General features: G+C 39.2%; 1 protein-coding gene across 8 annotated transcripts in view; it reads right to left on the reverse strand.

The window, feature by feature from the left end:
- lrrc4c (leucine rich repeat containing 4C) overlaps window positions 1-12238 on the reverse strand; it is a 1096970-nt gene that overhangs the window by 502056 nt on the left and 582676 nt on the right. For 7 of the 8 annotated variants that reach the window (XM_062958473.1, XM_062958427.1, XM_062958331.1 and 4 more), the window contains one exon: window positions 1338-1498. The exons of the other annotated variant lie outside the window; for it this stretch is intronic. The gene's annotated coding sequence lies outside the window, so the exon portion shown is untranslated. The remainder of the gene's footprint in view (window positions 1-1337; window positions 1499-12238) is intronic. 8 annotated transcript variants of the gene reach the window in all.

The raw sequence follows: 12238 nt of genomic DNA on the forward strand, positions 1-12238 counted from the left end.
AACAGTGCAATAATGAGAATAATTTAAAATGACTGACTAATAGACTGACTCCGGACTATGATTCTGAACTTGCATGATTTTAATTTCTGTTTTAATAATTTAAGTTTTAAATTGAAATTGTTATTTTGAATTGTATGTTGGCACTAAATTACTGCCTGTTGTGAGACCACTCTCAGTCCCCTTCAGGGTGAGAAGGGCAAGATATAAGTATGGAAAATAAATAAATAAATTGGCAGGCATAATAGGCTTAAATTTACTTTTGTCTCTTCATCTTTGATGGCCCAACATATATCAACATGATGATGTGGATATGCCCACTTGGCTATTGATTCAGACAGAAATGTAGATAACATTTTTATAATGTAATTTCCATAAATCAGCTTCTAAAATGCAAAGAATTCAGTTCATCTTAGAGGAAGACGATATGATTTAATGGAATGGCTTGTTTTGATGATGCCCATAAAGGCTCTTTCTGTTGAATGTGGGGTTTTTTTATAACCATTAAATCAGTGGTTCCCAAACTTATTTGGCTTACCGCCCCCTTTCCAGAAAAAAAAATTTACTCAGCGCCCCCTGGAAATTATTTTTTAAAATTTTAATAGCAATTAAACAGAAAGATATATGTATTAATGCATATGGCAAATGCACCTGTGGCCATCACCGCCCCCCTGGATCTCTGCAGCACCCACCAGGGGGTGTTAGCGTCCACTTTGGGAATCACTGTATTAAATCCTTCACATTGGCTTTTCTAATCTGATCAAGAGACTTCGATTTATATCAGTATGCTCTTGGATTGCTTTTACATGTCTAAGAAGTTTAACTTGGCAGATGAAATGAATTACTGAGTTCCCATGATGATGATGATTGGAATGCAGTAAGTTCCATTCCCAGTTAAGCACAAAACATCTTCATTTGACTGCAGTATCAGGCTGCCAGAACTGACTTTAAGGCACATGGTGGAGAGAAATAAAGCAATTTCCCCAAACACTATGTTATATGATAATGTCAGAATTGACACTCACCATCAGAACATGGAAAGCTGTCAACAGACTCAAACACTTCTATAAGACTCATGCAGATAAGTCTAGCCTCCCGCTATTTCTACTTCAGTGAAATGTCCAGAATCATCAATTTGAAAGTCAGTTTAATATCAATTCCCCAGAAATAAATCATCATCAGCAGTAATATTTCTCAGGGTTGTTTTTCCTTCTCTTTCTAACAGTCTGCTAAGAACAAATGACATAGATGAAATAGAAATTGCACTCACGCTGCAGCACTGTTCATGTTATTGGAACAGAAAATGTCAGGGACTGGAAATGAAAACAGCAGCTGGTTACCTGTGTAGGATTTGTTTTTTCATTGGACAACTCCCCAAATTTCCAAGATTGAGTCTATTTGTTGTTTTCTTTTCTTTTGCCTTCTTTACTGTGCAATACTTTCCACATCAGATTATATAAGGCAATTGCTTACTCTTTTCCCAACTTTTTCCCACTTGGACCTGATTGGAGGAAAAAGAGGGGGGGAAAAAGGGGGGGAGGCTACAATTATTAATCTTTTCAGTTTAAATAATCTTCCTCTAATAAATTTAATAATGAACTTGACATAGATTTTATACACAAAATTGAGTTCAACATAAAAACCTTTTGGAAAACAAAAGTAGAATGACCTTATTGAAAAAAGGGTTCTTATGGTGAAAATTACAAATTCAAATTACAAGATCAGGAAATCTTCCTAAACTTTGGAAGAACACCTTTATTGCAAGAAACATTTAACATGTACTGCCTTGAAGGATAATGGACTTTGTTGCAGTTTATGCAGAATATAGTCAATCAAAGACACAGTAGCTTCACACAGATGAAAGAGGAAACATAAATTTATTCTTATTTAGCAGAGTCTAAAGAATAAACTTGTGGCGTTACATCGAAAATAAATCCTACAGAGTAACAAAATTTACATAGTCCTTGTATGTATCACATAAACACAGAGAGCATGGCTTCTCTAACTCCCAAGGGAGAGAACCCCATGTATCCCAAAACACTTGCAGTTATATTCCACTGGATATGTCCCAAACTTAGTGGCCTTAATGGGCATTTGCATATAATGGCCACCAGAATGAGTTTTTTTCCTTAACACATATAGCTATATCATGGTGTTGGTGATTGCAAAACGCACTCCATTTTCAGTATACCTTAACAGATTTTCCTTCTTTGGAGTCCTTTAAACAGAAGTTAGATGGGCATCTGATGTTTTAAAAGGTGCTTTTAGGATGTTTTTAAGATGTTTTTAAATTGTTGATTTTAGCCTGTTCTTGTAAGCCTCCCCGAGCCCTAGGGAGTGGTGGCATATAAGTTTGAATAATAAATAAATAAATAAATAAATAAAAATCTCTCATAAGTTGTGTATTCCTGCATTGCAGGTTGTTGGACTAGATGGCCTTTATAGTGCTTTCCAACTTGAAGATGATTTTATGAAAACTATGGTTAGATTTTAACGGGGCAGAAATGATGATGCTGGTCCAGAATAAACTACTCTGGATCATCATCACTGGCTGCACAGTCAAATGATCTTACTTTACCATATCTTACCCCCTAACACCCCCCCCCCCCCCGCCCCTGTCATTTGCAGTGCCCATAAGACACAAAAATGACACTGGACTCTGTTCAGTACCTGAAATGAAGATGTCCAGAGCACAGAGGTGGCAAAGAAGGGGGAGATAGAAAGGAGGAATTGTCTCCCCCTTTTCTCCATCCCTTTTCTGATCGCCTTGTTGGGAGATTGAGGAGGCACTGTAGGTGTCTTGAGTGGATTTCTGATGTTCTGAAAACAACATAATTCCTCCATGACAGCTCAAGACAAGAGGGGGGCATTGAGGGGGAGATAGAGATTGCACCTGGATATCTGGAAATACTTCTCATGGGACTAGACTGATACAAACTTTTAGAAAGAGGTTTGGGAAGAATGTCTTGAACTGAGTTGCCATGGATGAGAGGAAGGGGTGTTGAGGATAGGAGGTAGAAAATTAGAACTTTCTTGTGTAAACTTCATTAGCAACTTTTTGATGGTTATAGTAGCATAGGTAAATAAAAGCTATTTTATTTATCTATGCTACTTTCACCAAAGAGTTTCTGCAGTTGCTCATGGTAGGTGCTATCTGATCATAGTAGGCTGCCTGAGCCTGGGGAAAGTGGGACAGTGCTGTAACTAACTGTGGCCACTTCCAGAATAGAAAGTGACATAGTTGATTACACACATGCAAAGTTGTGGGTTACTCTAGAGTTTGGGGAAAGCTCCAGAGTATTCAGCAACTTCAGTCAATGCAGTTCAAGGCCACTTTTGAAGCCTTGGTCCACATTATGCTAAACTACCTCTTGTGCATCATGTATGTCTTGGCCAGCAACCTGTCTGACCTAGCTCTGCTACTTCTGGGGGCAGCTTTCCAGCAGAAGATGACTTTTCCCACTGTTTCCAGCATGCTTGGAATGGTCAATCAGTCTTTGGAACAAGGAAAGAGTCACAGGCTCCAGCAATTAGAGGTTGAGGCTGGATGAGATGAGCTTCAGCAGAGATTCCAAAATAAAGAAGATTCTGAGGAGCGGACAGCTTGGTACCCTTGTCCTGGACCTTGGCTCTGCTGCCCATTAGTTGGATTTCTGGATTTTGACCTTAGTTTCCTGTACTCTTGCTACAGGCACTGTTTGCATTCTTGAATTCCTGTCTTTGACTTTTGGACCGTGACAACTGAATTCCTGGATTTTGATTTTTGGACTCCGGTTTATATTCCTGATTATTTATTTATTTATTTATTTACAGTATTTATATTCCGCCCTTCTCACCCCGAAGGGGACTCAGGGCGGATCACATTGCACACGTATAAGGCAAACATTCAATGCCATAACACAGAACAGAGACAGAGACAGACGCAGGCACGGGCTGGCCTCAAACTCATGACCTCTTGGTCAGAGTGATTTGTTGTGGCTGGCTGCTAACCAGCCTGCGCCACAGCCCGGCTTGACATTTGAACTCTGACTTTGGTTTGTATTCCTGGATTCTTGATCTGATTTACAAACCCTGACAACTGAACTCCTGCATTTGAATAATGGACTGTGACCTTGACTATTGTTTGTTGTTGTTCCTGACCTGACTTGGTATTCTGCATCATCTCATCATTATCAGTTTGTGTTTTTGCAATTCTGTTATCTTGGCTGGACCTTGAAAGACTTAAGACTTTAGTTTTCTTTATAAATGAAATATGGTATTTGGCTTTTCTTGCTTGTGGTTATGTAAACCTCAGCCCTGATACCTGGACCACAGCACACAACAATGTAGCTACCACAGATCTGATGTGGCCCTCCTTCAGCATAAAGTACCAGTAAATAGGCATCCTTGGTTCAGTATATCCACTGCTGAGGTAGCTTACTCATTGTAATTCTTGACAGCTCCCATAAAAGGCAATTACTGTTTATGCTCATGTATAAATACATACATTTTAATCAAAAATTGATCATAAAATCCTGGATTGACCTATTCACAAGTCAATGTAAGTATTGTACCCTAACTCTTATCACGAATGGGAACTACCTCCTCTCTGAGTAGAGTGGAAAATGATGAGAGCCCAGTCTATCCTGGGAGAATGTAAGAGAAACACCAACACTCTCTATTTATTATTCCTAAGTGCTGCTTACAGCCTTTTATGAATGCTTGGGCAGAAAAATGGCTGCAACAGTATCCTGGGGCAACAGGCCCCCCGAGGCAGGGCTAATGCTTTTCCCTCTCCCTGGAATGACCCTCATCCATGAGTCAAATCCATATCTAAAACTTTGGCTCCCAAACCACCTTTTGATTTATATCTGACATTGATTTATGCATGAGTATATGCAGTAAGTGTAAGTCGGAATCCTCATTCTAGACTTTAGGTTCTAAATGGTAGCTATGAAATACTAGGAGATTAAGAACATGATGACCATCAGAGGTGGTCCAACCATAAGGCGAAATAGGCATTTGCCTGTGGCGCCATCGTCCCGGGGGCACCATCGTCCTGGGAGGAGGGCACCACTCTCCACCTCCTTCTCTTTCGGGCCTTCCAGCGGCCGCGCTGGGCCTTCCGGCCAGCGCAGACCCACCTTCGCACCACGCAAGCCCACCTTTGGGACCTTCAGAGATTGTGAGGTCTGTAGGAACTTGGAAGCTAGGTATGTGGGGTTTATATATCTGTAGAAGGTCCAGGGTGGGAGAAAGAACTTTTCTTTGAAGCAGGTGTGAATGTTGTAATTAATCACCTTGATTAGCATTTAATGGCCCTGTGGCTTCAAGGCCTGGCTTCTTCTTGCCTGGGAGAATCTTTTTTTGGGAGGAGTTAGCTGTCCCTGATTGTTTACTGTCTGGATTTCTTCTGTTTTCAGAGTGTTGTTCTTTATTTATTGTCCTGATTTTAGAGGTTTTTTTTTAATACTGAGGGCTATCTGGGTTATCTAAGTCCACACTGCCCTATATCCCTGTTCAATGTTTAGTGCTAAATTTGCAAATATAGTAATCCCTACATAACATTACCATGTATTGAACTGCTTTTTCTATTGATTTGTTGTAAAACATGATGTTTTGGTGCTTAATTTTTAAAATCATAATGTAATTTGATGTTTTATAGGCTTTTCCTTTATACTTCCTTATTATCCAACATTTTCGCTTATCCAACGCTTTTATTTTTCAGTGATTGGTTTGGGGGGGGCGCCAAAATTCTGTTCGCCTACACTTGAAAAATACCTAGGGCCGGCTCTGATGACCATTTTAAGTATTTGAAAGGATATCATATTGAGGACGAAGCAAGATTATTTTCTGCTATTCCAGAGACTAGGAGCAGCAGAAAATAAATTGTTCCCACAGATTTTAGAAGAATTAAAATATCTGATAATCTAGCAACCTGTTGCAGGTCAGTTTAAAACAATATGGACTTTTATGTTTGCAATGATATATTGTGTTTTTTAAAAAGTATTTGTTAATACCACTCAACCTGCCAGAGACCCTTAGGCAATGAACAGCAGATTAAAAACATTATTTTAAAAAGATCATCTCAGATTTGTTCCTACACAAGTCTACTCAGAGATAAGCATCATTGAGTTCAAAGAAGCTTATTTTCATGTAAGTGTTGATTTCACTGAAGACTTAAAGGGCCAATCAGTTATATTCATTGATTTCTTTAAAAAGTATGTCAGATAAAGGTAGCACTTCTGCATGTGGTAATAAGAACAGAATTTTGATTATAATGCAAGCCTTGTAGAAATGGTAGATAGCATAAAATAAGCATTCTCTCTTTTCTCAAACATCTCTCTTAGATTATGTTTACTGCTACTTGGGTGCATCATCTAAAATGCAAAGAGCACTTCTTTAATCAGAAATATTATTTAACCATAAGTGAATGTCATTGATTGATTTCTTCAATAAAGATATGATTAATCACTTAAAAGGCCCTTAAGGCAATTGAAATCCCCCAAATTACCAATTTTACCCATGACAACTAGAGTTGTATCAGCACTACACAGTTATATCAATTTCAAACATCTTTAGTTGTTACAGCTCCATCTTAAGAAATCTCTCTCTGAAAACTACAAGATACCTGAGTTTCTGCCTACACTATAGAAGATTTAATCCACAATTACCTTTTTTCTTCAGGTATCTTTGTCAGGTACCTTAGGTAAAAGGTAAAGGTTTCCCCTGATGTTAAGTCCAGTTGTGACTGACTCTGGGGGTTGGTGCTCATCTCCATTTCTAAGCCGAAGAGCTGGCATTGTCCATAGACATCTCCAGGTCATGTGGCCAGCATGACTGCACGGAGAGCCGCTACCTTCCTGCTGGAGCGGTACCTATTGATCTACTCACATTTGCATGTTTTCGAACTGCTAGGTTGGGAGGAGCTGGGGCTAACAGTGGGCACTCATTCCGCTCCCGGGATTTGAACCTGGGACCTTTTGGTCCGCAAGTTCAGCAGCTCAGTGCTTTAACACACTGTGCCACCAGGGGCCCCTTGTCAGGTACCTTGGCACACTACAAACCCTAAGATTTCTTAGGATGAAACCATGGCATGTGATAATTTTGGAATGCAGATTTACACTTAGATTATGGGATTGTTCCCTCACCTCCTCCAGTTTTGCAGCCAGTTTTATAGGCAGTGTCGGGGGAGGAAGGGGGTCACAGATTTCTTTCATGGGAATTTATATCAAAAGAGGTCAGAAAGGGGATCCTAGTTGGTGCTCCCATTGCTTTCCTGTGCTACCTTTTAAAAAAAATATTTTCATTTATAGTGTATATAAAAATAAAACAGACAATAAAAAAGAAAGAATAGGAAAAAAAAGAAAAAAGAAGAAAAAAGAAAAAGTACAACAGAATAAGCAAGTTCACAAAATGGTATACAGTCAGCACTTGTTAAACATGTGAAAAATCAAATTATACCTGAACGTTCCTTATCCCTCTAGCCTCACACATATGAACCCAACCCCCCCCCCCGATCTCCTGCACCCCTCAATATGGTTCACATAAATAACTAGCACCCATGTATCTTCTTTCACTAAATCCCCTTTATGGCAATATTCAACTCTACTTTTGTCTTCTTTTCCAGATACCCAAATGCCAGCCTCCATTTGTTTACAAATTCTTAATTATTTCTTCTTCTGCTACTATTTGTCAGCTTGGCAGAAACAATGCAATATTGACAAATTTCTTCATCACCTGAACTAATATATCTAATTAGTTCTAATATATCTAGTTCTAATAGGCACATTTCTGGGTTTTTTGTGACTTTTTTGTTGATCATATCGTTTGTTTCTTTCGCCACTTTTTTTTTCCAGAATTCTTGAACTATATTACAGGTTCACCATAAATGGGGGGGAAAATCCCTTCACCTTACATCAACAGCAAGTCCATTGTCCTTTTTTTCTATTTTGTCCAGTAGCTCTGGAGTTATGTAAGTTCTATAAAACATTTTAAACATATTTTCTCTAATTGAACTAGGCACTGAAAATTTAAACCCCTTTTTCCAAAGATGTTCCCAATCTTCCAAATCAACATTTCTACCTAAATCTTTGGCCCACATAATCATAAAGGTTTTTATATGGTTGTCTACTAAACTTTCCTGTCGTTCCTGTTAGCATATTGAAATCTTCACTATGTACCAGAAGGAGAAGGAGAGGAGGAAAATTGTTCCTGTCCCTTTCTCCTGGCACACCATTTCTACATGCCAGGAGACCTCCTGCAGCACAGTAATGCTGGCTAGTAGTTATTTTCTTTTTAAAGGCCTTTCTGGGGGGGTTTGTTTTGTGTCCAGGTGCCCTGCCAGAAGGTCCGGCACAGCATCTGGACAACTTCCCAGAAAAACACGGATGTTGGGAGGATGTGTGGACTTTAACCTGGGTGCAATCACGTTTAAGAAATCGGATTGTGCCCATGTTAAAGGCCTGTGTGGCCCTGGGTTTTCTAGCAGTGACTGGTGTCACCCAGTTCAGTAACCCATGATGTCACCTGCACAGATATTTTGTCATGTTGTTGTTATTACATTATTTGTACCTCATTTTCTTCTAGGACTGAGACCCAAAGTGACTCCTAACCTTAAAACTATACAATTTAAGAACCTACAAAATAGAAATATTAAGAATAGATTTTGATATTGCAAGTATTAAAACAAGAAAACTGTTAAAATAATTCCTAAAACCACAAAGTGCACTTTGGGACATTCTTTAAAACTTTCCTCTTTAAAAGCCTTCCTGAATAAAAAGGTTTTAGCCAGTTGCTGAAAAGACAAAATGAAGGGGGAGTTTCTGAACCACAGAGAAGGGCCATACAAGACCATATCACAGTATTGTAGTTAAAATATCAAAAAAATTGAGAAAACTACTGACTACAAAAACCTCAAAAAAACCAGCAGCAACTAAACCAGCAGTGTGTGCTTCTTTCGCATGCAAATGAAATTGCATGATTTGAAATATCATTGTAATTGGGTAATAATAACAGCACTGACTGGTGCACTTGTGCATTAAATAATTCAAAAAGTAATTCAGCATATAATTTTATACACATAGGTATTTCAATGCAGTACATGTAAGCTGGGTTTATGAAAAATATTTTAGGTTATCTCAAAAATACTTATGCAAAAAGTAGTACATTTCTGCCAAAAGCCCTACAAACACATTTTATAGATAGTCATTTTAGTTTCACCACCTCTGATGGTGTCACCCACTGTGGTTTGCAACCCCTCCCCCCCCCCCCCACACACACACTCTCACACATAAACACATCTTTAGAGATACCACTATTTTTACAATCTTTACAGTTATCACTCTCTTTCTTTGATGCATAAAATGAATTGTGAATACATTACTTATGTGTATTTTGTTCTCCCCACAGGAGGAATAAATTATCTTATCAAGATAATTTATTTCTGGTAATTAAAAATACCAACTGTCTCAGCCACTTGAAACACTTAAAAAAAACAACCAAGATTTTTTATGGTATTAGAAAATTCTTCTTAATGGAAAATAGAAAGCCACTATGTCAGAAGAGTCCAGTTAGATATTTTTCAATCTCTTCAGATTGTTTTATTAAATCTAAAATGAATTTCATATTTTTATTACTTGTACCAGCAATCACTATATTTCATTTTCAGGAAGAAGGTTACATATTGTCTCTGAAAAATGCATCCAAGGAAGGACAAGGAAGGATCCATTTCCAGGCAAGATCAAATATATCTATTCGGCAGTGAGCTATTAAAAACCAGTATTCAGATGATGTTTGTCCTTGTCTTTCATTTTCAAGAATGACAGGATGATAACAGAGGATGTTCCATCACTTGGATCAAAATGCAGTGCTCTCAAATATATTCTCAAGCAATAGCCACTATAATGAAAAATTGAAAACACCTATGATCACCCTTTTCACCAGCCTATAGGAAAAAGTAACCATTGTTACAATGACAAATATATTTTGCCATTGTCTCCCTTCACATAGTTTCCAACTTATGGAGATCATTGGCTTTCCTTGGCGAGTTTGTTCAGGGGTGGGTGGGTACCTTTGTCTTTTTTGAGGCTCAGAGGGTATGACCCAGTGGGTTTCCATGGGCAAGCAGGGTTTAAACCCCTCTCTCCAGAGTCCAACACTCTAACTACCATACCACACTTAAATAAATCAAAAGCATTTAAAATGTTTACTATACTTACTACTACTACTACGACTAAAATGCACTAGTTAAATGGTTACTAAAATAGTTATAAATAATTATACAGAATAAAATCTGTAAGTTGTCATCTACTGGATTGTGGTACAAAAAATGTCCTCTTCCTATCCATCTTCTACTTGCATCAATAACCAAAAAAGAACACAAGAAGCATAATCACATTTGGTCTATGTATTATTCCTCCTTCACCACCTAAAAGAGCCATATTCCTATAACTATGAAGGCATCTAAACAATTAGTTAACCTGCAAAAGCTATTTCTTGTTACTTTCCAATCACAATTAGTGAAATGATCATTATTAGAGAACAGGAGGCTAGAATTCTAGATAAGCTGTTTAGTTAGTTCTAAGGTCACATCAACACTGACACTTAGATTGGGGTCACCCTGGCATACTAGATGCTGGATTGTTCCTAAGAGGTGCTCCCACAGGGAATCCCCCAGCTGCTGCAGAGATGAAAGGAAGTCCCTGCCAATCTGCAGCACCATCTATGGTTTGGTGCCATGGGGGGGGGGAGCACTATAACTGCCACCGAATGTCATGGTGATCTCTGGCTGTGACATAGATCCTTCAACCTATATGTTTCCCATCACTTCCATTGACATCAGTCGGAGTGATGGGACACCAAGTAAGGGGAGAGGGGAATAGAAGGAAATCCCAGTCCTCTCTCCCTTCCTTCTAAACTGTTCCCGTCACTCCAGCTGAAATCAGGGTAAGCAACAGGACACAGAAGACTGCCACAACTTGGGGACAGGGAGGGAGAAATGGGGACTGCCATCCCATATCCCAGAGTAGAATGGCAGTGGGCAAGTTGTGGCCATTTCCAATTGGAAACCAGTCCAATTGTCCCCACTGACCCTACGTCATGGGAAAGCCCAAATTCTGAAGCAGAATTCACATTTTTCCCTAACATTTGTAAAGGCTACCTTAATGTGGGGAAGACCATATGGATGGATTGTCACCTTGCCGTGGTGAGGGGGCTTGTGTGTTCCAATGAACCTGAGGGCACAACCACCGGAGTCATGCACTCCCAGGAGTGGTCACAGGGGAGGATCCAGACCAAGAACAATCCGAAGACCCTAAGACCTCAACGGCGAAGCAGGCAGAGGATAACATGATACATGTGAAGGTGGAAGAAGGCTGCAACAGACTGAGAAGCCATTGTCATTGTGTTAACCACACCACTGCTGGAACCTCACTCTGTGAAGACTGTGTGTTGACCAGCCGTGCACCGACCTCCACACATTAAAAAAAATCACACACAGATGTCTTCCAAGAAAGGTGGAAAACAATCATCCTTGAACTACGAGGGATAGGACTAAGTTCAAAAAAGCTCTGCATTAGGGCTGATCCTAATCTACACTGACCTAAGCAATCAGCATAAATTTGTCCTAAGTAATATCTCCTGACCCATATGCCTCCAGCATACCTTAAGATTGGGTGAAGGAATCAATCACATGGTATTTTCACCCTTTCCTGCTAGTGACTGTAACAAGGGCCTGTGTCAGGGCTTTTATCTCTGTTTGTCACAGGCTCGGTCACTGGTGGGAGGAGATGAAAGAAGCCTGCAGCTGGCTTTTAAGGGGAACAGGGGTGATGTATGTTGGTTTCCTGTAAGGCTACATTGTTTTATTAAATTCAGAAGAGTTATAGATCTGTAACTGTAGGTAAAAAATCTGTAATTGCAATAGTAAATACTAGGCATGTCCGATCGATGAAAAAAATGTTTCAATTCTCGCTTCTAAAGTAGGGGGCGCTGGCGTTTGATATAGAAAGTATTTCTGATTTTTTCACCCAAAAGTTTTGGATATTTCCGAAAATTCATAATGGTTCTAATGTTTCTAAAATGGTGGATGCACATGCGCAATCGCAAAAAAAAAAAAAAGGAATTGGGGGGGGGGACTTTTACAGGGCTCTCCTGCCCTCATTTCTTGAGCTATCCTCATCAAATTTGCAATGCCCTTGCAAGTTGTGCAAAGATACTTTGAAAACTAGAAATTCCCTTGCTATATTTGTAAACAAGAAGG

Source organism: Anolis carolinensis, chromosome 1 (genome assembly GCF_035594765.1).
Source record: "Anolis carolinensis isolate JA03-04 chromosome 1, rAnoCar3.1.pri, whole genome shotgun sequence".
NCBI classification, from domain to species: Eukaryota; Metazoa; Chordata; class Lepidosauria; order Squamata; family Dactyloidae; genus Anolis; species Anolis carolinensis.